The following is a 27,009-nucleotide window of genomic DNA, read 5'->3' as shown; positions in this document are numbered from 1 at the left end:
TTGCCTGAGAGAGTTGAAACTTTACTGTACACTACATTACTGTATATATGCAAACTTTAAATTTCATTCGTGTGTCACTATCCTTGTATGCTGAACAGAATCATGTTCACACATTGTGTTTGCTTATTCTCTTCAATCGCCTAAAATATGTATCAAATATCGATTACGGGATTTATTAGAAATACAACACCGATAACGCATTATTTCTTTTAAAGAGTTTATTTTTTGTTATTTTTTTTTAAGAGTCTAACATTTTAAATGAATACTAGTATGCAATAAAAAGAATTCCAACACTCCCATCAAATTACACTCCCAGCCGCTCTAACATGATTGATAGCTTTGTGTTTATTAAACGTCAAGTTGCGAATGAAAGGTAAAACTATGTACAAATGCTATACGTTTTGAATTGAGTAGCTAATTAAATAACAAAAACCTTAACGAAATAAACATAAAAGAATCAACTATTGGTTATCGATTGTGCAACGATACTATGGATATTTGGCTTTGTCGGATATAAAAATACGTAGAAACCTCCGATCAGATTTAGATGTGTAGTGTCATGATCTGTTGACTTTATGAACTCTTCCAACAACTCTTCTTTGAAGTATGCTATTGGATAACTTAATTTCTGTCCATCTCAAATATAACATAATTTTCCAGTCGCGGTTCAAATTTTTGGGGTTTTCCTTATTACAGGACTTACCTATTGCGTTTATTATTTTGATTTTTGTCCGAAAAATGAATGAAATATTGTCCAAGGTACCTTGCGAAACATCAATCAATCATTTAAATTCCATTTTAGATGAGAAGTTTTGTATGGCATAGCTAGGTACTGCAAAATTTGTATTTGTAGAGGCAAATGATTGTAAGGTTGTGGATTCTCTAATATTTATAGGATCATGTATGATATTATTCACATGCCAGATGGAAGTGTTGTCTATACCGTTTCTTTTTACTCAGCAGAGAGAAAAGTCTACCGACTCTCCGACATATGTCGAACTATGTATTTGTTGGACAAATGGGGTGTTGGACCAAGGTGTCTGAATAGAGGTCGATTCTTTTTTCAACCTCAACTAGAATTAACGATATATTCTATTCTAGATAATAACAACATGGATTTGTATAATTATAATATTTTTTTAAAAAATAAAAAAAAAATTTTAAGGCACAAAATGCTTAAAGCTGTAGTTTTGAAAGATTTTGGCTTTTGAGTATTTATTGAAACACCGAACGAGATGGAGATTCCTAACCTATATTCTATCGGAGGGTAAGTTATGTAGATTCTACAAAATACAAAAGATTTTAAATACATAAACAACTTTCATAACAAATCAAGATTGTCTTTGAAAGAAAAGAATTGCACTGAACGTGTGTTTAATTTAAAAGATGCATGAACAATAGTATGTATATTGTTTTAATGTAAAAGCGGATTTTTTTTTTAATGATAATGCATAAGTTTTCTGTGTAAATATGTTAAGTTCCGTAGACTGTGTATTACTGGTAATAGCTTTGATCATTCATACTTTATGTCCATTGTCCGGGATTACATACAGGATGGTTGAAACTGAAATATAAAAAGAACAATAATAGATCATTTAAGTAAAGCCTCAGTTGTTTTTTTTTTTTTTAAACCTTTTTAACGTGTACTGCTGTGCTGTATAGCTATCGACTACAACATTTTTATTTTTATTGTTTTCCTTATTTTTTTCAAAAAATACAGTCACATTGAATTAAAATCAAGGCATTAATATATTGTTAAAATGGATTTCTACGATGATTATTAAATTACTATTGAAAAATATATTTATGTTGATCGAAATTAAAAGAATATTTTAATGAAAATTCATGACAAACATTTCGAGATATCTGAAATGGATTATACACATGTAAAACACCAGTATCATGCTTACTTAAAACAACTCAATTACACATGTACATACCCTAGGTTTCTTAATAAATCACAGTTTATAATCTGTTGTCCTAATTTACCAACACCGGGAGTGTTTTCTGTTGTGACGACCACCGAGTGCTGTATTACAGAAGATCTTCTAGGTTTTATACGTACTGCTTGGTGTGTATTTGTCCTTTCACTACTAACTGTGTCGTTGATTTCAGATATTATGCTTGTTAACAGTGTCTCTGTCATTGTATTTTGACTGATTGTTTCTGTCTGATATTTCCATGTAGACTGTGGAATCACATTCATGTATGACCTAGTTTTGTTGTCAATCCATCGAGCTGTCATGGTTTGGTAAATATTTGCTGGTATATTTTCTGTAGAATGTATCGTATTTGAAAGCATACTCGTCGTCAAAAGTTTGTTCCCATCATATAAGGACGAACTCGTAGTCGGTGTTATACTGTTCATGTAACTATTGTTCAGACGTAGTTTTGTGGTATATTCACCATTTCTTTCATGTTCGGTAGTATTACCATTTCTGCTGCCGAGAAGAAGCAGTGTTCTAGATTTTGTAACGCAAGATATTAACAAGATTAATGAAAAAATCATCTTTTATCTTGACGAACCTGATCAAAATACAAATAGAAAATATTAAAGCAATATAAATAGCTTTAACAAATATGCTAATTACAAATACTAAGTAAAACAGTTATAGCAGCAAATCTTGATAATATTAAATAACTTACCTTCAAAAGATTAAGAGAGAAATTTAAACAATGCTATAAAAGGTGTACATTTATTTGTTTTTCATGTAAAATTTGTTTATACTTATGTGATGAATTCTTTTACATTCGTTAAACATTGACCTATCATTAATCGTGTTGTATATGTTCTACATAAAGCCCGTAACAGAGAAGTGATCGAATTGATGTTTCTTTACCGTCAAAATTAGCTACGTTATCGACAAACTTAATTGAGTAGTGACCGAACTATTGGTACTTTAACGTTAAAAAGATTGACAATGCTGACAAACTTTCATGCGTCTATAACCAAGTTTAATACCGATAATATTGAAAATAATTCTAATAATATGAAACAAAATATGTCCATGCACCATTTCGATTGGGCGAAAAGTAGTCATTTCTTCAAAGTCAGAACAGAAAAAAAAAAGATTTATGGAAGGACGTCTTGATAATATTATTTCCTTTACAATTTTACCCAAAACTTAAAGAAATATACTAGTAAACAATTAAAAAGGTGTTTGATAGGAATGAAGTCCTTTATTTTTTCGGACTACAATGTGTACCGTATGTGTGATGGATTTGAATTCAATCGATAACTTTGAAATGTTTTCTCATATGTATACACAAAAGGGAGGACTGGTATTTGTACTTCTGTTAGAATATGTCGTCGTCCGTTTCACATGCCAATTTTTTTTCTAGTAAAGTTTAAACGGGAAAATTTTGTTGAGAATTTGTTTTAATATGACAAAATACCGAGCAAAACTATTTCTTTCAATGGCACACACAGAGAACATTTCCGTACATTAAATCTTTAAATCTTAGGACGGTCAGAACATTTTAAGGACGCAACAGATCGACGTACAATTTTAAGTAGTACATAGATGTGCAATAATTCAGCTTCCTGTACATGTTCATGAAGTTTTAAATTCTTTAAAAAACACCATTTTTTTACAATAAAAAATCTCAAAATATCCGTTAAAAATGAAAAAGTTTGACCATGAAAAATCACATATCTAAGAAAAGCAGTCGTTTAATTGATTATAAGAAAGTTTTAAATTCTTTAAAAAACACCATTTTTTTTTACAATAAAAAATCTCAAAATATCCGTTAAAAATGAAAAAGTTTGACCATGAAAAATCACATATCTAAGAAAAGCAGTCGTTTAATTGATTATAAGAAAGTTTCAGTATATCATATCAAATTTCTTTAATTTGAGAGTTTTCCTTTAGTTACAAATGTAGCTCCATGTCTGATGGTGAAATAAAAAATGAATGTCTCAGAAAGTGGTGAATTAGTTTCCATAAATGACAGATGAATCTGGCCAAGCTTAGTAACTTACAGTAAACAGACTACTGTAACATTGACGCACTCGTCGAACTGTTTAAAAGATTTGTGTTTATGACCAAAAATTAATACACAACTTCATTTATAAATTAATCTGAATTTTATAGCGCGTCGTCACAATAATGAAAGTTATAAAACAAAATCTATAACCAGTAGATCTATACTTCTATAAAGAAAGTATTCTTGTACAAAAGGGTATTTTTTATAAAATGGTATTAACTATAGAATAGATAGTTTACCACAGAAATCTTAAACGGAAGTTTCGACAATTTTAAACAGAAGAGATTTGAAAATAAATTTAACTTTAAACACTGAAATAATTTTAATACCTCGAAGGTGTAAAGAATAAACCAACAATCTCAATCTTTAAAAGTGTCTTCATTGCACTAACCGACGAGTTCATGTTTACAGTAGAAACAGTGGATGTGACTCCAATAAATTCATTACCATTGTAGTCATGAATATTTATCGCTTATATTAAATTGATAAAGATTTTATCGAGGTCGCACCAACTGTTTCTACAGCTAAGATCAGTTACATGTAACATGATCTCGTCGATTCGCACGACGAAGCCATTGTCTATGACAGAACACACATTCTAGATTATGTATTTTTGTTTTCGTCAGTTCGAAAGTATTTGATCACTTCAACTCCTGGCCACAGACCACAATTAAATTCTCTATTAGTTCTTTATAACGTTTTGTTGAATTAAAAAAATGCACCTAATCTTTTTGTCAATTTGTGTGTGTGTGTGTAAAGTACAGTTGTAGTCCAAAAATGTATCCAACATTCAGAAAGATTGCTCTGCTGTATTTTACAAATTTAGCCAATACACATCCATACCCCTATGGACAAGTCAAGAGATGTTCCGAAAACTGTAAATATCACCTTTTTGCACCTTGCCTAATCACTCTTTCCATATTAAAATCAGTTAAAATAAAACATCCAAAAGTTTATTTCAGCTCTCTTCTTTCATTTCCAACCCAGAAAAACTAAAAAATATATGAGAAATGGAAAGAAAAAAAATAAAGAAAAAATACACTGTAATTAAAGGGAACTATAACGAAAAGCGGGGTCATTAATTGTGGTCTTGGGCCTCCTTTGTATTTCATAATATGTGTCATGAACAAAAACATATGTTCGATTGAATAATGATTTCCTCGTAACAAATGATAGAAATTTCGGAGATCCCGTATTTGATCCTTTACCGTTAAAATGAAAATGCCCGCAATGACAGAGGTTGGTTATAAAAAATGTTTTACTGTGTTAAAAAAACTTCGACTTAAACAATGAAAACTTACACGTTGGACATGAAATATTTTGTCGATGAAGAAAATAGAATTATGTCACTTCTGAAATAAGTTTGTCGATAACGTAACTTATTCTGACGGTAAAGAAACGCGAATTCGATCACTACTCTGTTACGGGCTGTAGCACACAATCCTACATTTCATAGTTGAACGAGATATACATTTGTGAAAATAATGATAAGGATCATTTTCTGTGTTTATACTTTAGAATATCAAACTGTATAGCCAGCCACAATAGTAGTATGCTTCAACTGTGAAACTAATTAAACCGAGCCCGGAAATTTAGAAACGATCTGGGTAAACTTATCAATACTTTAAATATACTTATTCGAAAAGGTTACCTTAAAAAAATCATTGAATATAGCTTTAAATGGTAACTACGTTTATTGATTTTGTCCGTTAGGTTGTTAGTTTTCTCTAATGAATTGTTTTATATTTTTTTATGTTGGGCTCTTTTAAAGACGACCATACGGTATGTTTTTTTTATTCATTGTTAAAAGACGTTCGGTTACCTATATGTTCTTACATTTACTTCATTTGAACTTTGATTTATAGTTAACTCATAGGCAATCATAACAAGTATACCAATTTTTGTATAAATAGTTACTACTTCACGCAAAGGTATCAAGGACGCTAATACAGATGGTTGACTCCTACGTAAGTATCAAGATGCAAAACTTGAAGTTAAAATTGGCTATTTTTTCGAAGTGTCGAAGGAACATTAAGGTATGTAGGTCTAAATGAGATCTCCCAAAAATGGGATAATTAAATCTTTTAAAATCGAAGGGTTGACTTGAGACTGGGATGTACAATATAGTCACCTGGAACTTTCTTGTGCAAGCTATAACCACTTGCGACATAAGGACGTCATTTTGGCTGTGTGGATGTATACCTAGTCTCGTAAGGTCGGAATGCTGAGGTTAAATCCAATCCGAGGTAGAGAGACATATCCATGTTCTTTTCAGATTACAGAACTCTCGTAGCACCTTTTGAGGTATCTATAAATTGCCTTATTGTTAAAAGAATAATTCTCTGCGCACAACAAATCCGTCCTTCCCTCCGGTTGGCCTTTCATACTTCTTTTTTTAATATATTGTACTAGATGGTTTCTCGTCCAGAATATGCATGAGGTAATTGACACTGGATGTCAAGGAAGGAACAACCAATCAAAACCTGCAAAATGTTCAGATATCCAGACGTTCGAATACGGAAGTATTTAGGTATTCTAAATGACACGTATGTTTCGTATTGTCTCACCGGAAAACATTTCTTTTAGATATTCAAACCACCCGTCGGTTTTTCAAATGCCTTTTCTGGCAATGAAAGTCGACATTGGAAATAACATCGCAATAAAAATCCGATAATTGCTAAAAATAGTTTCTTACATAAATGAAGGGAATGCAAGAGGAAAACAACGGGTCAAAAAATAAAGAAAAGTAACAAACGCCCACTCTGCGATTAAGTATTAAACAAATTAATGTTCTTGCTAATATATATCTTGAGAGTTTGTTAACTTCAAACCTTGCTGACAGGAGTTTTGATAATTGAAAATGGTCAGTTGAAAAGAACACAGAGAAAAAAACTTATTTTTTTTTCAGATAAAAGAAGAGTTTCTAAAGTTTTTCACATATCGTAGGCCAAAGAATCGAGTTTATTCTTTTAAAAATTTGTTTAATTCTGTGAGGAAGTACTATGTCCTAGTACTTTCTCCTTTGTGCATGTAGTAGATCGCACTATTTCAGTCCATACAAAAATCCTTTCAATCTAAGTTACAAATGTCAGTTATATTGCTCCAGTTGATGCTACAATGTTTGACTTGCATTTGTTTCTGGTTTGTTTAACAGACACAAAGAATGTCCGAATAATTGTCGAAAAGATATCAATTTCATTGTAAAAATTGTAACCATGTAAATGAGAGTCTGGATGGGAGGATTTTGTTCTGTTCTTATTTTCTCTTATTATCTTTTCTGTAAACCAAATCCAGACTATCGAGTATTCGATTAAAGACTCAATTTTAAATGGAATGATACCTAAGTATCCACCTCAACCGAGTGATTTTTTTTTAAATATTTCTTCCAACACATCAAGTGATTAAATCCCACAGTAATTATTAATATATAATAATTCATCTTCGCTAGCACGGGGTTACGATCCATTACCTGCGATGGAGTGGATCGTAACCCCCTCAAGCGAAGATGTAGTATATATTCCAGATCCAAAGAAGAAAACCAACTATTATTATAGGCGCGTAAAATAAGAATCACTAAACAACTAGCATCGTCCATTTTTCTTCACATTTGAATAAGGTAAAATTTGTGATATATCATCTCGATATGAATTAATAATATATAATGAGTTATCGTCCTTTGGTCAGCAGAATTTTTTAAGAATAGAAATGAAATAACAAGTGGGACAAAATATGTGAAAATAGAAACAACAAAATTTTAGAAGGAAAATAACAAGAGCCGATTGGGTAAGCGGACATTAAGAAATACCAATTAAATGCCCTTTTATCCGTCTCCTATCCCTTGGTACAGATAAGTAACTCCTCCCCTTTGTCAATATATAATGGGCTTTCTATCAAATAACTGATATTTTATTATTTTTATTATCGATATTTTTATGAATTAATAATACATTATAAATGGCATATTGGGAACATATTCAATTTTTTACATAAGAAAATGTCTGTACAAAATCAGGAATTGACCATCCTTTTCGATTAGTTTGATGTGTTTGAGCTTTTTGATTGGATACAGGACTTTTTGTTTTGAATTTTCCTTGGAGTTCGGTGTTTTTGGATACTATTCATTTTGTTCTGATATTATTTAAAAAAAAAATAATAAACATGAAGTCCCGATCTTTACCGGTGCTATGAAAAAATCTGTAAAGGATATTGCAGAAAAATTTAAAATAATAAATAAAAAATATAATCCTTTAACAATAGAAGTAAGTCTTTCATGCCAAAACGAAGTATTTCAAGAACAATTCCCAAACTTGTTTGATTTATGAATATGAATAGTATCACCGTTAAAAGATGGGTGTTTAATACCTTTTTGTATTATATTCCTGCTTTTACAATGCATACATGTAAAATTATACGTTATCTCTCAATTTCTATATATTTCCGATAATAGCAACTTAATGTTCATTTTGATCAGTTCATGATATCTAAATAGACTCATCATAAATACCAGGATCAAAATTGTGTTCGCCAGCTGACGCGCGTTTCGTCTACGAAAGATAACTAAAGGATACGATGTAATAATTTTATTAACCAAGGAAATAAACTCATCAGAGACACCAGGATTAAATTTTGTATTTACGCCAGACGCGCGTCTCGTCTACAAAAGACTCATCAGTGACGCTCGAATCCAAAAAATTATAAAAAAAAAGCCAAATAAAGTACGAAGTTATAGAGTATAGAGGACCAAAATTCCATGCCAAATACAGCTAAGGTAATATGTTCCCGAGTTAAAAAAGCCTTAGGATTACAAAAAATTCAAAAGTTTTGTAAACAGTTAATTTATAAATATGACCATATCAATGATAACTCATGTAAGCACAGAAGTGATGACTACTGGGCTGGTGATACTCTCGGGGAATTAAACCTCCACCAGCAGTGGCAGGTACCCTTGAATGGTAGATTAATAACATTCAATGTAATTATTCAAAACATAATGAAGAAACTCAACAATAAAACTATTCAGATATTAGAAAAACAACTGTATTATTGTATAAACAAAACTTTTAGCTTACAGAATGTAATCACGTCATTTTGTATGTATATGTACCGAATATTTACCTGGATTTGGACAAAGAGAGATAACTCCATCGTTCTCATATTTCAAATGTAGGTTTGATTGAGTAATGAATCCCGATTTTCTGTAAGATCAGATATCATATTTGAATTGAGTTGTATAACATGATACCTATTTTCAGTAGTCAAAAGATTCATTACTGGCTGTCGTTGAAACTGTTTAACATCTTGCCAAGTTATTGTCTTTTCACTCGTATATTTAAGTAACAACGGAACATTGCGTAATCGGCGGGAACATCGGATTCGAATAAATGTCTGAAAGGTAGGGTTCAGGTAATAGTTAAATAACGATCATTTAAAGACTCTTATATCATCGGTGGATGTCGTTGTCATTTACTGTACTGTCTTTCTTGATTTCGTGATTATTCTTATGTGATCTCTAGATCTATTTAATTAAAAAAAAAACTGGAATAACAGTTACTAAGAGTCAATTCTACGCCCAGCTTCAATTCTTCGTCCATTTATCAAATGCTTGCGTCACAGTTATCGCAAATTATTATCCTTTCTTTCCTCAAATCAGTGTTTTTAATCACCAATTGAAGCCCTTTATACAATTGCATTACAAATTAGGGTCTGGATTAGGGTCAATCATTGGTGTATTCTTATTTTTTTCACGCGATTCTCCTCTATTTATTATACGGTTTGTCCATCCTTCTTCATTGTTTATATTTTAGCACTACATAATTCTATATGCTATTTATTTTTGCCCATCATTCTCTATGCTGTAAATCCCCATCTATACCCTCACAAATTTTGAAAATATGAATCCTTTGTAACCATGTATATGCCCAACTTCAATTGCTGTGTTTGGTCATAATTTTGACTAACAAAAGTATGGTGGATCTGTTGCGTTTCATTAATTGTGGTTGAAGATCAACATTCTGCTTGATTATAAAGATATGTTGATAATGGGTAAACTTACATTTGCCATTTCGAGGCCTTTTATAGCTGGTACTGATAAAGGTATAATTATTTTTGCGTATTGATGAAGGTCGTGTGGTGACCTGTTGTCGCAAATTTTTATAAGTCATTTGATCTCTGGTAGATAAATGTAGCTTTGACAATCATAAATGTACCATTAACTCTTAATTTTTATAATCCACTGGACATAAGTCCTTCGATAAATATATATTAAGGTAAGGCATGATTATATATGCATACATACATGTATCAGACATGTATGCATATATATTCATGCCTTACATTTATCAGACAGTCTGTCCTTTCATGGGAAACAATGATAAGCCCAGTAACTGAGACAGACAAAATATATATAAATGACCCGTGAAAAGGAGGCAGAACTAATACAATGATCTCTAGGTATCAGAATTATTTTTTATTCTATCAGAACGATGACATAGAATTACCCTGCTTTACACGGGACTGGTTTTCAATTCAATATATTGGCTAACAAGGGCTGAGTACGTACAAATAAATAACCTGCTTGTATACGTTATTCTGACTGCCATCCGAAAAATATAATATTTGCTCTTAATAAATATGCCTGGTAATAAGATAAGTAGAAAATGCCAATTTTATTCACTTTGTAATTTGCCAATTGTCATATGTAGTTATTTCTATAAGACTTTTTTGGTAGCCTTTTTGGTAGCTCTTCAACTTTGTAACTGTTTGGCTTTATAAATATTTTGATATGAGCGTCACTGATGAGACTTATGTAGACGAAACGCGCGTCTGGCGTACTAAATTAGAATCCTGGTAAATATTTCTATAGTATCAACAATTGTGGAGTGTTAGTTAACTTTGTTTTGATTTTCTATCATTCAAAAAGGATGTGTTCGTTCATTCAACGTTAACGGAGAAATCACATAGTTCATTATTCGTGATCTTAAACATTATTTATTCATACAGACATAGACATTTCAAACTGTTTCAATGAAATAAATGAACAATATTCAGAAATGGGGTTATTAGAGCATAGTCTTTATCCCCCTACAGAAATTAATTTCCGGTCAATAAACTTGTTCTTAGCCTAAACTTCATGAATGAGTTTTGAATCGTGAATTACAACGGATAAACTTTATATGAAGAATAAATTTGCATTAAGTATGATAATAAACAACATACATACTATTATTCTTTTGTCACCCAATGTGTTAACATATTATATGTAACATAAGTTTATAGATTGCAATAAAAATTATACTAAAGAGTCCGATATCAATACTTTAAAAGATAATGTAAACAAATGTAGATTTCGACGATAGCGCATAAAAAAAAAGAAAGAACAAGAGGTGCGCCGCCTACTTGGTGTAAATTAAATATTATTAGATTTGTGCTCAACGATGTCAAAATTAAATTCATGGTGTGCAACATAATAGACACTATCCCATTAACATTATTCTAAAAGATAAGCGCAAGATACACAAGAGATATAGACCTTAACACTCATGTCGAAAATAAACTGACAACGCCATGGCTATAATAGAAAACGATGAACAGACAATCAATAGTACACAAAACACAACACAGAAAACTAAAGACGGAGAACCAAAAACTGGAGCTGATCTCAGGTGCTTCGGAAGGATAAGCAGATCCTGCTCCACATGTGTCACCTGTCGTGATGCTGATTCTAACTTGCATGGATAACTAGTTTAAAACTTTTGCTATTTCTTGTGCATTATTGAATGATATCTGTTGTCATATCTGAAGGCTATTTTCATTAATGGGGATTTGGTATTGCTGGCAATTTTTTTAATAAGCCTGTGTTTACTCATAACATATCTTGATTCGGGGTGTTTTGTTGGTTCAACTCTTATAATTTGAATCTTCGGAACATACATCAAGGGCTGATAAGATACCTTCTTTTTGTTTTAACTGCAACAGTATTCAACAAACAACTGTTTCTACCTACGCTGGCTTACAGTTGTAGCGACCCCAACCCTCCACAAATACCCAATGACAACTACAACAACTAAAAAACCAAACAACAACAACAACAACAATACAAAATAAAAACAAAAACAAAGCGGATTCAGCCAAAACAGCACAGTGGGGTCTATAATAACTCGTCACTTTTTGGGCTGTAGTGTAACTAAATATAAAGTAATATTACAATTATCTGAATGAACTTACATTACTCTTCAATCAAGCCGCTATTCTACAAAATTATTTAAGTATATTCTAATTTCAGATTTTGATGGTCATTTGGACGAATTACAACATAACTACCCAGTATGACATCTGTCAATGTCTGTCTCATAAAACTTTAAATCTTACAATTTAAATATGTTTTACAATTTTCATTTTAAAATGAAACTTAAGAATAAAGTTAACAATTGAAATGTACAAAATTTGTTGTCTACTTTGTATATCTTTTTGTCAAAAATATATGTACAAAAACAAAAACTTTGTCCGCTTTTGTAATAAATTTTGTGATAAAAATTTTAAGGTGTCTACTACACATGTACATGGACAATCTTTAAAATCAAATTGAATTGTGTAAAACAATTGACAATTTTCTTCGATTGAATATGGATAACACATTATGTTAACCTTGTCACCTATAATGGCAATCGCTCGAATGAATCAGAAAAGATTTGGATTAGATGATTCATTTCAATGGCGAATAAGATAGCTATACTCAGTGTATTGTCACTAATGAGACTGTTTAACAAAATGACACATAATATATGTGTATTGTGCATTGGCAATTGAAGAAAGCTTATTTTTCCTAAGAAATATAATGTACTGGCTACCCCTGGCACTACAAACCATTAAAAGTCTGAAATGGCCTATATCTGTACTCGACTGTACTGATTTTTACTCGACCAGTCTGAATTCGTCTGAGATTTACTTAATAATACTCGACTGTAGCCTGAACTATACTTAACAGTCTGAATGTGTACTTGACCAGTACTTAACCGTTTTTTACAAGTCTGAACTGTACTCGACCTAGTCTGAACCGTACTCGACCTAGTCTGAACCGTACTCGACCTAGTCTGAACCATACTTGACCTAGTCTGAACCATACTCGACCAAGTCTTAACCAAACTAGACCTATTCTTTGTATCTATTAACTGAATTTTATCAATTTAGGAATTTTTTTTATAAAAATGAAATTTAAACAACAACTTGAAATTAAAAATGTATTCAATACAGTATTGAAATTAAATTTCACAATAATCAATCATAATATAACTTCAACTCAATATTAATCAACATTTACATAATAATATATATCAACTTTTAAAATATAAATAAAACAAGCTGATCAAATAATCTAAAAAAATGAATTGTGACTAATATTTTCAATATTATTCAAATTTTAATAATATTTCTAAAGTATTTTATGGTAATTGGACTATTTTCACCATGAACTTAAGCCAAGGATTTGTATTTACTATACAAATCCTTGATAACCTTTTTAAAAAAGGGAATGTATTCCAAAGTAACAGTAAAAATTTTAAATTAATTTAAGTATTTTTTGTCAAATTAACGGCATACATAAAGCACTTTAATATTGTTCTAATTAACTCAGTACATTTGTTTTTTACAGGTAAAAAGGAAGCCCTATTTTCTTAATTCGTGTATTACTTATCTACTACATACATGTATATTCGAAAGGCCTTGTTATTTAATTTAAACAGGATGTTGCAATTTTGAATCAATGTTATTTAGAATTTAATACCTCTGACCAGGTGTGATCTTATTTATGAGATTGTCCCAAGCAGAGGTTATACTTTATATTTCACCACTAATCAGAAAAATAATTTTATTCATTTATTTAATTTTATCCCTTTTTGATATAAGTTATATATAATATATTTTTTTTATCCTAAATATAATCGGAGATATATTTCTTTTATAAGGTTAAAATCTTTTATAAATTTTGTTGGTTGTTGTTATATACATGTATGTCAGTTAAAAAGAAATTTATTTAAACAGTTAAAAAAGTAGAGGGTTTTTGGTCTAGTATGGTTCAGACTGGTCGAGTATTGTTCTGACTTTTGGTTAAGTATGGTTTAGACTGGAACAATAGGTCGAGTACATGTCAAGAATGGGTTAAGACTGTTTCAGACTGGTCGAGTAATAGTTCAGACTATTTTCAACGGCAAAGATAAGGGTCAAGTACGATTCAGTACAGTCAAGTATGGTTCAGACTGGGATCGAGTAATGTCAAGTAAAAGTCAGACCAATTCAGACTGGTCGAGTAAAAATCAGTACAGTCGAGTACAGATATAGGCCATTTCAGACTTTAATGGTTTGTAGTGTGGTATAAGGCTATTTTAAATAACACCGACATTATTTTGTTAACGCTGAACAATGAAAGATATCCGTGCCAAATAGAGACATATATCAAGTTCTGTCTTAGGTGATAAGAACTTATACATCGATGTCACAATGTATGCATTGACCCTTCTTGAAAAACTTCGTACACCGTTTGCTCGAGTCCAACAATTACATAAAAATGAAAAAAATCTTCTTTTTTTTTTAGAACTTATAAAACCAAGTTACTTTTAAACATAAATATACAGTTTGACGTCTCCGATTTAGACTTAATTACCGAATTTGTACTTTAAGGACGATGAGCAATTGGATGGTGTCACACGTCTAGCAGAATCTTATTACCCTTCCAGATCACCTGAAATCACCTTCAAGTTTGTGATATGGGTCCTGACGCTGCATTTTGTAAGTCTTCAATTGTCTATGTTGTTTTTTGAAGAGTTCAATACTGTTGTTTTTCTTTCGTTAGTTAGTGTTGTTTTTTGAAGAGTTCAATACTGTTGTTTTTCTTTCGTTAGTTAGTGTTCTGTCATGGCTTTTTCCATGTGTTTGTCTCCGACTTATAATAGTTTGACTACCCCTTTGATATCTTGCGATTTATTTTACACTATATAAAATGAAATAATAAAAAGTTTACTTTAAGTTGCCTTGATTCAAAGGGTTAACACTTTCGATACTACGAAGAAAATGTCAAAGAAGTTTATAATGTGTCGATTAAACTGACAAGTCTGGCCTCATTTTTTCATTGTGCACATTAACATAAGGATTACTGTTCCGTAGAAGACTTATTACAATATAATACATTATTGATAAGATGTAGAATGAACTAAATGTAAAATGCAGATTAACTTTCTATGTAATATTTTAATTTTTATCGCTGCTTTGTGCTTTTATTAAAAGGTTAATATTTAATGATACAGCAATTCTACCATAGACTCGTTAAGTCATTCCGATAAATGAACTTAAAATCTATAACAATGAAAATATCAAATATATTAACTTCACCACTTTGAAATATGATTTACAAATTACGTACTGTGAAGATATATAATATGTTTTAAAAAGATGTTTCAATTATTTGGAAGGGGAATGTCATTTCATCTAGGATGAGAAGGTACCTTAACCTTTTCAAATCTTACTTCTTGACCTTGTTAGATCTACCATACATATCTATTCAAGGCAAATTTTATATTCTTGGTTGTCAAAAAAGATTCAAACTAATAGCAGTACATTTACCACTGAATTTCACACTTAAATACTTGAAATATAAACGTTTGTTCCTAGCAGCTGCTACATTTATCAACTATTTGTACTAGCAAATGTCCATATACAACGGAGAAGACAAAATAGTAATTCCAAAGTTGCTTCAATATCTAACCACGATTTCTTGTCAAAAATGGTTTTGGTTGCTGGCATTTTGTTTAAAGTGGTATTGGTTGTACATTGACAGAAAAATATAACAAATGGATTTTATGAAAAGCATAAATGATAAACTCAATAATACAGGGTATTTTTATATTTCATTATTGGACATGATATGAATCACATTTTCTTGGGATACATGGATTCATCCCTCTTCAATATAGAATATGAATCATATAAAACATCAAATTAAGACAAATTAAAATGAAATGAATTATGCATAACATCATCAAATATGAGACAGTTAAATATACAATGTACATGTAGTAATTTCATAATTCTGTTCACAGTAAGTCATTTTCATATACATTTTGATATAATTGTATATTTTTTTTTATTAAGCACTATATTATTATTTAAAGCACTGAAATAAAAGCACATTGATGCAATAGAAAAATTAAATGTAAACTAGAAATTAAGTAACTATTCTTGAAAGTAGAAAAAACTTGTACAGAAATTTTATTTTTCCTCTTAGAAAAAAGAAACCTTGAAACCTGGAATAAGTTTATAGCGTTCTGCTTCTTATTTCTAAATTACATATTAACTGTATACAATATCTAAACTATGTATAGTGGGACCAAGAAAATTGCACTGATACTGTCGTGTTCAGTTATAATATATTAAAAAACAATACAATATTTTTCATGATTTATGTAGGATCTGATGGTCATATTAATGTATTCACTGGTAAAATTACAATATAACGCACTCATGATATTGACTTGGGAGAATGTAAGCAGTGAAAACCAATAAAACAAAAACAACATCAAAACAAGATTCTCTTTCTCCTTTAGAGGGACGTAGACAACCATTGAACTATTATCTAAAACGTCACCAACTGGATAATGAGTGCGTTTGTTTGGTTCCTTACATTAACTCATCTCTTTCGTTTATTTTCACACTAGGTGCCGAGATCATAGTCGTATTTGAACATTTCAAAAAAGGGTACTGAACAAAATTTTCATCAAATACTAAAACCTTTTTGTATAATATGTATACAATATACGCAATGTACTGTTACAGCTGGATAGATAATAATGACAACGTCTGAAAAAAAAATAACTTGAAAGGTATTATAAAAAGACGGATCTATCTGTTCGTTTTAAAAAGCTTTTGTTTTGTTTCGGTACTGTTAACTTGTTTATCATGTCCCACATGCTCAATTGTTCAGGTGACGCATGTCATGTGTAATGAAGTTTTTACCAATACATGAACTTTTTCTATATAAAGTACATATTAAACATATCTGTAGACTTGTTACAAAACCAGGATCATGATACAATATTCTATGAGAAATGACATTAAAAATGAAAAAGCAAGTACTTGATTTGAATATAATAATTTCAATCATATTTGATGCGTTTTGTTCTTGCACTTGAAAAACACCCTTAGGTCAAAATTCTCTTGTAAAACTATGTGTGAACTATTCCTTATTAGTTTTCATATCCTGTAATATTGAAATTTTTACAATACATTGGATTAAAATGGGATATTTCAACTAATCTTACTAACACCAATTGAATGGTAGAAAGGGCAATGCATGTTCTTGAAATCAAGTTTACCAAGCGGATAACATCAGAATACATAACACATAATTATTGAAGCAATGCATTTTGTAGTTAAGTACTGTATACTTTTCAGTTAAGATTTGCCCTGTACTAAAATATTTTCTTTAAGGCGAAATTGGCCTTTTATTCTAAACGTATTAACACTAACGCAAATAATAGTATATAAATAATCACAGATGAATAATAGAAATTCTAACTCTCAACCACACACAACTTTGGTCTTTAACAGACATTTCTATGTTCACAAAAATGTGTCAATCATAAGGCACTGATATGCTTGAAAAACATACAAACTATCGCTACACCATTTGGGGTCGTGGAGCGTTTCTTGTGGACACTTGGGATACTTGTCGCATGTCTCGGCACGTATTTTTTGGAGATTGTCCTGTTTGAAAATTTGATGAGTTTGGTGTATTTTGAGAACCATTTTTGTCACTATTGTCTGTTTCAGCGCCATAGAATTCCGGTTTATCTAGAATTCCACCTCTTTCTCGTTTCTTTTGTTTGAATCTACCTGATCTTGATATAGACAATGTATGTTTTAATCTTTGTTTTTCTCTCTCTGCATCAGTTTGGGCGTCCGCCAAGCGGAGTGATTCGGATCGACGGAACTCTTTCTTATATTCCTCTTCTTTCGACTTCGACGTTTTTTTCCAAAATTTGAACCAAGACATCTTGAAAATATTCCAAAATATCAAAATAATGTGTTATGATCTGTTATGTTATAATCTGCAGTCAGTCCATTGCACATAGTCTGTAAAAAGAGAAACAAAATAATTAATTAGCAATCCAAAATTGTTGTCCAAGATATCTTTATAGAAAAATACCAATACAGTTTCGGTTTCAAATCTAACTATATTTTATTTTTAAGAGAAAAAAAAACCATAAAGGAACACATTCGCTTGATTTGGTACGTACACGCATATAAAGGTACTATATTGTATCGACTTTCCAAGTCTTTGAACGATATAATTTTTATATTTTTGAAATTGTTTCATTTACGGATAGGCTATATATGCAATATAAATGTTCTACATTTCTTGTGCGTGTTTTGTAAAAGTAACGAAAGCAATGTTTTTCGGGGCGGGATAAGAATAGATAATTCGCGTGTCTTGCAGTATTTTAACTCTTTTCTTTGCTTTTTAAGACAATTAGGGATTTAAAACCTTTTGTCCTTTTAACCCCATCAATTTGAAATATTGTTTTTGTATGTTGACCAAGGGCTTAGGGCAACAAAAACACATAACCTAAACATACGAATCGTCGTAAGACGTTGGGTCTATAACGTGCAAACTGTGTCGAACATCATCATTTTGATTGTGTATTTTCGGTGTACATTTTAAAATAACAATTCTCCCCTCATAGTATTTTTTCTGTCCATTTCAAGGTCTTGGCTGCTAACGTGACACAATTTTCAGACAAGAACTATAATAATACTGTATAAATGGAAAACATATTAACTTGGTGGCCCAAAACAATTTGTTGAGTATTTGAACAATTGGTTGTTTCAATGTTTGATCAAATTTCAATAAGAGAGTTTTTATTTTTAAAGGAAACCCGGGCCCACAAAGTATAAAATTTCAAATGCTAGTAAATACATCTTGACCAAAATCTGTTATCCGGTTAGACTTTGAAAAAGACTTCATCGGTTATGGCAAATCATAACTTTTTCGAAAATAAATTGGGAATTTGTAATGTAAGTTTTCATTTTGCTACACAAGAAGATCAACTTACAGTGAAGGGAATTATTTAAAAACGATTAAAAAATAGCAAGAAGATTACAACTCTTTTAACAATGATTCGTTTTTACGTTTGGAAGTACGTGGTAGATTGTATCTTCGTTGATGTAAGGGGCATTAAATCGCCAACAAAGACATAAGCAAAACCCTACCTCTTTCAAAAAAGATTATCGGTAAATACGATTAAACAAAAGACAAAACTAGAACAATACATTTGATACACAGATTAAATCTGTCAAAACAGATTAGTTCTTTACGGATTAGTAATGTTACACGAGATAAATCTCAGTTCATTCAGTTTTTAAAATTATGTAGGCCAAGAGCTTATGGTAAACCAAATGAAGGTGTGTAGAATTTAAGTTCGGTGGGAACATGTAGCATATACAATTCATATGTTATTCTCAATATCATACAATGAGAGCACGTTAGTGTATGTCTATCTTATTTTGACCATTTTGAACAGATAATCAGATAAGTAAATTCCTATTAATTTGCATGCGGCCTATATTGAAACTGGGAACACCATAGTTTTTTTTATTATGGTTTGGGATTTGTAAGCAAACATCGATTGAAAACAGATAAACGAACGAGAAATCCTGTTTTAGTATTCCCATATATTCATGTGTATTCCGCAAGCGGTTGGGAATGGACTTCCCTTTTTGATCTATTCAAAGTAAAATGTCGTTAATGATTTTGGTATTTTGATTTATTTCCCCCTTATATTTACTTTAATTCTTGGTATTAAATGTATTAAAAAGGGGGTCATAATAAGAAATATCAGAATGGCTAACTAAATTGCAAGTACATTCAACTATCATTTATTTATTTTGGATAATCATGAACCGGACGGAACACTTTACATTTCAGATGACATGTAGACATTTAGCAACCTTTAGTTATACCATATAAATGCATCGATGATAAGATTAAATAAATATATGTTTTCTAAATATCAGCTATTCTATTTGCACTTTTGATAAGAATAAACAATTCTTTTCAAAACATTGTATTGTTTCTAAGATTTCGTTATATTTTAAAAAGGTGTAAACATGCAGTACTATGATGTAACTATTTGCATTTGTATTACCAAATGTCACATACAATTTAAATGACAAAATTTTATCTACTGATTTAAGAACTTTGGTTATTTACAGTTGTGTTAAATCAATACAAAATGTTTGACAAATATACCTGATATATATACGTCTTTCTTAAATCTTATCTCCAGACACTGTACAAGGACAACTGAGTTCTTTTTAAATTAAAACTCCAAAACCATGTGAAGATTTATAAGTGTTTAGAGATTTGTACAAATAAATAATATATTGGATAGTACTAGTGTATTATAATTAGTCTTTCTTATTTTATTATCATTATTATTATTATTATTATACAGGTTTTTAGCCAGTTTACATTAAGACATGTTGAACCTATTGCTTTCCTACCAAATGTGTGCCTTTTTTCGTCTTTTTTGGGTAATTGATTCTTTTAAGCCTATCGAGCCTCACTTTTGAAATTCATTCGTTTTAAATAAAAATGTTTGGTGATTTGATTTCTTTCATAGACTTTTATTGGTCTTTTATTTGAAATTAATTAAGTGGTATCCCTCTCGCCGCGGACATGGGTAATCTCCGGTTCGGACCACTGGTCAGGTTAAATGTTAACTCGGTTTTGGTATCTTTTACCCTATGACCCTAGACATGTCTTTATGCAGACGTTTACCTTGCAAGCTAGTACAATGTGTACAGTGGCGGATCCGGGGGGGGGGGGGGGGGGGGTTCCGGGGGTGCGCACCCCCCTTTATTTTTGCCGATCAATGCATTTGTATCGGGACATATGTTTTGCACCCCCCCTTTGCCCTGGGTGCCCTGGGTTAGCACCCCCCCTTTCGAAAATTCCTGCATCCGCCCCTGGTGTATTCGTACAGTACTAGATCGACATGTTGAGAAAAATCTGCTATTCAGTTGTTGTAAAATCTGATGATACAGATTTTTGTTCAGAATTTTGTGTTTTTGAATTAAATTCGTGCATTTTATAAACAGATTTTCGAAGCCTACTTTTTATTCAATTCTCAAATAAATATATACAGTCTACACCAAAACCTTGTCTACTGTAGTTGGTTAATCTTTTGCAAAGTTATCTTATATATCACATTTTATATGACAGGGTCGTTTAATACACTTGCATTAGCCCATAAAAAAACAAATTAGATAAAACGCAAATTTAATTACCCATTAAAGGATCCTCTGTGAGATTTTCCGTCAATTTTTTATCTCTGTTGTCACCTGATATTTCATTAATACTTTCATACGATTTTACAGTTAATAACTCAGAATAGGAAACCAATTGTTGCGGAAATTTTAATGTTTTCCTGTTATAAACTTTATTCTATTTGTAGTGTATTACATGTACTTATACACGGTGTGAATTACATGAGAAATGATATATAAAAACATTGCACCACGTTTACCTTATACAAAACGTATAAACAAATGTAAACATATGGGTAAATATCGAATAACAGCGGTAAAACTTTTTTCAAGGATTATCTTAGTTAAGTTCTAATTCTTTAAATGTATATTTAAAGGCTGAATGGATGGATGTTTACCCGAGTATTTTTTTAAAACATATTCAGAACTATCTTCCGAGACGACGATTAAAAAAAGTATCAAATTTTACTGTTTCTGAATACAGAATTCGTGAATGAAAAAATGGGCTTTTGATGCTGTGATTATTTGACATACCCGTAATTCATCTTTAAAACGCTTGTACCAAAACCGCAAAATCAAGATTGGTTTGCACGATAATTCAAAATTGTACTTTCATCTTGTAAAATAAGGTAAATGGGGCTGTATTTTGTGTATCGTTACCTTTTGTTTCACATGTAAGATTGAGAATGGACCAAAGAGAAGAAAACAGCCATAAGCCATCAATGTGTCTTCAAAAATAAATGGGAAATGTGTCCATGGGACACAGATGATGCCCCCGCTTCCATATTAAATACAATCATAAAGGCACATAACTGAAGAACGATTATATATTAACTCTAGAACGGTAAAAGTAAGAACACCAAAATTGAAACTTGATCTGTATTTTGTAGCAAAAATTAAAGCATTATATATAAGTTTCATAACCTTTGGTTGAGGCAAACGGAAGTCAGACAAAAATTTTGCATTTTTTTTCCATTTGTAAAGGGGCATTACTCGAGAACGGTCATAGTGATGCCAACAAAGTTCAAACTTGATCTGTGTTTTTGTAGTAAAAAGCATTGGGACGTATGTACGTACAGACGGACAATAAATTTTAATTTCCCTTCCGCTACGGCAGGGGCATAAAACAATACAAGACTCTTGACTTGGGACTGGAGCAAAATTTGTTTTATGAGATCTCAACCCTCCCCTATACCTTTAGCCAATGCTGAATAAACAAACGCACAGTAGAACAGTTTAATTAAAGAAGTGTGAGTAAGTAAATAAAGTTTTTAATGTTTAAACTCTATCATTTTGCAACTTCTTAACAATATGTAACGATTGTTTCTTTTTTTTTCAATTTATTGTACTAGTATCTAATTTGAAGTAAATGTTACGTGCGTATCTTGTATTTATATAAAAACATACTTTTTACGAATTTCAAAAATTCTGAAAGAAAAATATACAGATTGATTACGTATTTCCTGTTATGTTTTCGTTGTCTGGGGATTCGGAAATTGGTAACTGAGCTAATACACAAATATTGTCCATGTATATGTCTAATGAAATATATTACGAGTATCGCAAGATTTGTTTGCTATTGTACAGTAAAACTGCCTAATGCATGGTGGTCTTTACATGGATTATCGTGCAAGTTTATGAATGAAACCAAAGATATAACATGTTTTATAACGATTTAGCTAGTTGTACATATATCTATTCTGCAAGGTTAGGACAAATTCAATAGTAAGGACTCTCAAGTAACCTGAATATATATACTATACAAGACCATGCGACACTTTCAATAAACTGGTCCCTGGTCCCTTCTTCGTCACTGGGGCAAGTTTAGTTTAAACATATTTATTTATTATAGTGGATTGGGAAACAATTGCAACTTATATTAATCCCTTTCCACTTTGCGGGTGAGATTGCTGTAGCGGCATTAGTCTGCTCTTTTTCGAAATCTACAATCTTGCAATATGAATAAGCCTCAACAAATTAAACATTTAGATACATAGATAGAACGGCAATTCATGCAATGTATACATGATTTTCTTTGATGTTTTTATATATACTTATTTGTATGTGAATGTTACATAATCGCCAAATATGTCAACTTAAGTTTTGGCATCATATCACATCCCGATTGGTTACCTTTGATGTGCTATTAAAATCAAAGCTCTCTGAATAAATTTAATACATTTTTTATTTTATAAATTATTTCCGATGTCTGCTAAATATTTTGAATATAGATAATTATGCATTGTATAAGGAAACAAAACGGACAAATGCAAGGGGAGGAGGCAACTCCTTTGCTATAGAAGGGAAGCAGACACACCAGTTACAATTCGTCAATTGTCCAACAAACGCCCATTGAGTCACTGATCTTTTTTTTTTTAAAGAAACGCATCTGAGTCCAATATCGTTGATAAATTTCAAAGCTGTATCATGCATATTTAACTGATGTTTCCTTCGAATGCCAGTTGACGTTCGCTTCTGTACACGTTGAAGATATACATGTATATCTAAATAGTTTGAAATATATTTGTTGCGTCCAAATAGGATTTTGAATTTCTCTTTTGATAATAATGTCAGTACTTTGAATACATTAGGGGAAATTTATAGCAATGTTCATTGTTATTTTTTGCGAAATTTTCAACGCGAGATGAATAATGCGTGCTAGTTATAGCACTAAACCCATATAATAATCAATCAATAAACAAACCAACCAACCAATTGAAATAATCTTTAGTAGATACTGATCCCGCATAATTAATTTCTCGTCAATATATGAAATGGCTTTCAGAGCATTCAATTTTATAATGTACAATTGAGAAACATCTGCAACTCTTCAGTAAATAATGTCAAACAACATGCTGCTTTTGTAAAATAGTTTTAAGTTTTCTAAATCATTAATTATTGTACATCTGTTGCCAAAAGAACAAATGATAATCATTTTAAAACGCATGATCGATGTAAAATATATACACAAACGTAACTGTCAATACAACGAAATAAATATATGCAAATTTCAAAATATTCAAATCAATCTTAATGGGAAAAGATGTTAACAAAATTTGAAGGAAGCAGTAACTAAATGGTAAAATATTTCCAAACTTCACAAAAAGATGAGAACTTTTATTTCTGGTACCATACATTAAAATTGAGAATGGAAATGGGGAATGTGTCAAAGAGACAACAACCCGACCAAATAAAAAACAACAGCAGAGGGTCACCAACAGGTCTTCAATGTAGCGAGAAATTCCCGCACCCGGAGGTGTGCTTCAGCTGGCCCCTAAACAAATATATACTAGTCCAGTGATAATGAACGCCATACTAATTTCCAAATTGTACACAAGAAACTAAAATTAAAATAATACAAGACTAACAAAGGCCAGAGGCTCCTGACTTGGGACAGGCGCAAAAATGCGACGGGGTTAAACATGTTTGTGAGATCTCAACCCTCCCCCTATACCTCTAACCAATGTAGAAAAGTAAACGTATAACAATACGCAAATTAAAATTCAGTTCAAGAGAAGTCCGAGTCTGATGTCAGAAGATGTAACCAAAGAAAATAAACAAAATGACAATAATACATAAATAACAACAGACTACTAGCAGTTAACTGACATGCCAGCTCCAGACTTTAATTAAACTGGCTGAAAGATTATGATTTCATCATATGAACATCAGGCACAATCCTTCCCGTTAGGGGTTTAGTATCATACCATCATAACATATATGAGAAGAACATAACCATGTTTGCTTAATTCTTGTTCTGAAATGTTTTAAATATGTCAAAACTGTAGGTTTTCAGCAACAGTAAAGACTTTTTGCAATATCAGATTCGCCAAAATACTTTATTATGTGCCAGACAAGGAAACATCTATATTCTTTTTTCCAAAACTAAAAAAAAAAAAATCTGCGTTTTACAATATCAAAAGCATAAAGCGAATTTCACGACCGCTAAATAATGTATAAAACAGAAATCCAATGTCGTCTCAGGTGTTCCACCTTTTACCATTATGCAGTTTATTAACTGACTCTAGTATGCATCTCATTTCAGACTTAAAAACGACTCTGACGAGAAAAGAGAGGACAGTCGAGATAACTTAAGACGGTGCCGTAAGCTGTACAATCACAGACAGTATATCAACTTCCACTCAATGTTATTTCATTTTAGAACTAATAGAAACAGCGGAACGTAAGCAGAAAGTCACTTTGAATGCAAGCAAGATAACTTTAGATGATGCCTGAAACTATCCAATCAAAGAATAAAAAATGTATAATACAATATAATTAATTCTGTCCTATAACTTCACATATTGTTTACCAACGCCTGTAAGCATTGTATTGTTATTTGCCTGTTACTAGTAATCAAATGCGCTGGAACCAACTCAAACGTTTCTCAATCGCTGTATATATACATACGCACAATAACAACTACTGCACTCACAGGAAGAGCTGTAAAAAGTGAAAAATATTGAAATTGAGGATTTTTAACAGAAAACTTACCCTTCAGTTAAATTTCATTGAAATTCAAAATATCAACGTCAGTTATTATCAATGGTATTGACACATGTGTTTAATGTTTATATTATTCCAAGTTCTAATAATCCCTCTGTTCTTGCATCTTAATACCAAACTCCTTTCAGAAAAATTGTAAATCTTTTAAACTAATAAATTTCAAATTTTAACTTTTGAATTGTTGTAATGTGATAAACAAAACGAATACTAACAAATCAACGGTCTTATTATAGTTCTATTGAACCTCACTCAATCTTCAATACAATAAAATGCACAGGTAATCTTTTCACACGGATAATACTTATATCAACACAGGTATTTTTTTGCTATGAATGCGTATTTCTTGGTGCGTGAACAGGTCATGGGTTATTTTATTAAATCCCTTTGGTAGGTAGATTGGGTAAATTTTAATTTCAGACCAAATCACAAAATCGATAGTAAAATGACTTCACTGCATACAGGACAAAGACAACCTGACAAATGTTCTAATTATAACAATATGATTCAATAATGAAAATCAATGTTTGTTTTATAACAAAGTAATGAAATGTTTACACTATCATGTGTTTTCTGTTCCTAAAATGAATTACTTGTTATTCCTTTTTTTGTAATGCCGATAATGAACAAATAATGAAAATGACTAAAAATCTAAAAGTATGCATTTTTACTGAACGTATTTTAAAGTTTCGAGATAAAAAAAAGTTTAACACAAGATTCTACCTTTCTCCAATAACTTATGTTTTCATAGAATCCTTGGTATCTTCTGTACTGCGGCTTCCATTGTACACTTTAAACTAATATGACTTAACCCCCAACAGGTCAAATCTAGATCTACCATTCCCAAGTCTTGATAAAGGAGAATGGACAGTCTTGGAAAACAAAAGTCCAATTGTCCAGAAGAAAAAACACAAGCGTCTCTCGCAGCATCCAACACATTTGTTTTGACTTGAAGACTGGATAAATACAATATATTGTAAGTTATTCTTTTTCTTAGGATGTACATTAAAGTTAACTTTTCAGAGTAGGATTAAATAAAAAAAAACTTTCACCTTTCATTTTTCTTTTCTATGCATCTCTTACCATTTTTCATTAGTTTAATTTGTTTTTATTTACTCTCTTCAAATGCGCATACTATGCATGAAGCAAAAATAGTTTACCGATGATCAGATATCCTTGATCAAATCTGTGTGTAAATTGCATGAA

General features: G+C 31.2%; 2 long non-coding RNA genes across 2 annotated transcripts; both read right to left on the bottom strand.

Annotated features, from left to right (window-relative positions):
- Window positions 1-1,398: 1,398 nt before the first annotated feature.
- Window positions 1,399-2,727, bottom strand: LOC143062327 (uncharacterized). The gene is made up of 3 exons (XR_012974690.1): window positions 2,647-2,727; window positions 1,941-2,526; window positions 1,399-1,564 (listed from the first exon to the last, which is right to left on the bottom strand). It is a non-coding gene; the product is annotated as an uncharacterized LOC143062327 (long non-coding RNA).
- Window positions 2,728-15,862: 13,135 nt separating this feature from the next.
- LOC143063985 (uncharacterized) lies at window positions 15,863-26,252 on the bottom strand. Its single transcript, XR_012975153.1, has 2 exons — window positions 25,795-26,252; window positions 15,863-18,105 (listed from the first exon to the last, which is right to left on the bottom strand). It is a non-coding gene; the product is annotated as an uncharacterized LOC143063985 (long non-coding RNA).
- Between the last annotated feature and the right edge of the window lie 757 nt (window positions 26,253-27,009).

The sequence above is a fragment of the Mytilus galloprovincialis genome, chromosome 2 (assembly GCF_965363235.1).
Source record: "Mytilus galloprovincialis chromosome 2, xbMytGall1.hap1.1, whole genome shotgun sequence".
Taxonomy (NCBI): domain Eukaryota; kingdom Metazoa; phylum Mollusca; class Bivalvia; order Mytilida; family Mytilidae; genus Mytilus; species Mytilus galloprovincialis.
This window is presented reverse-complemented; position numbering and strand designations above follow the sequence as displayed.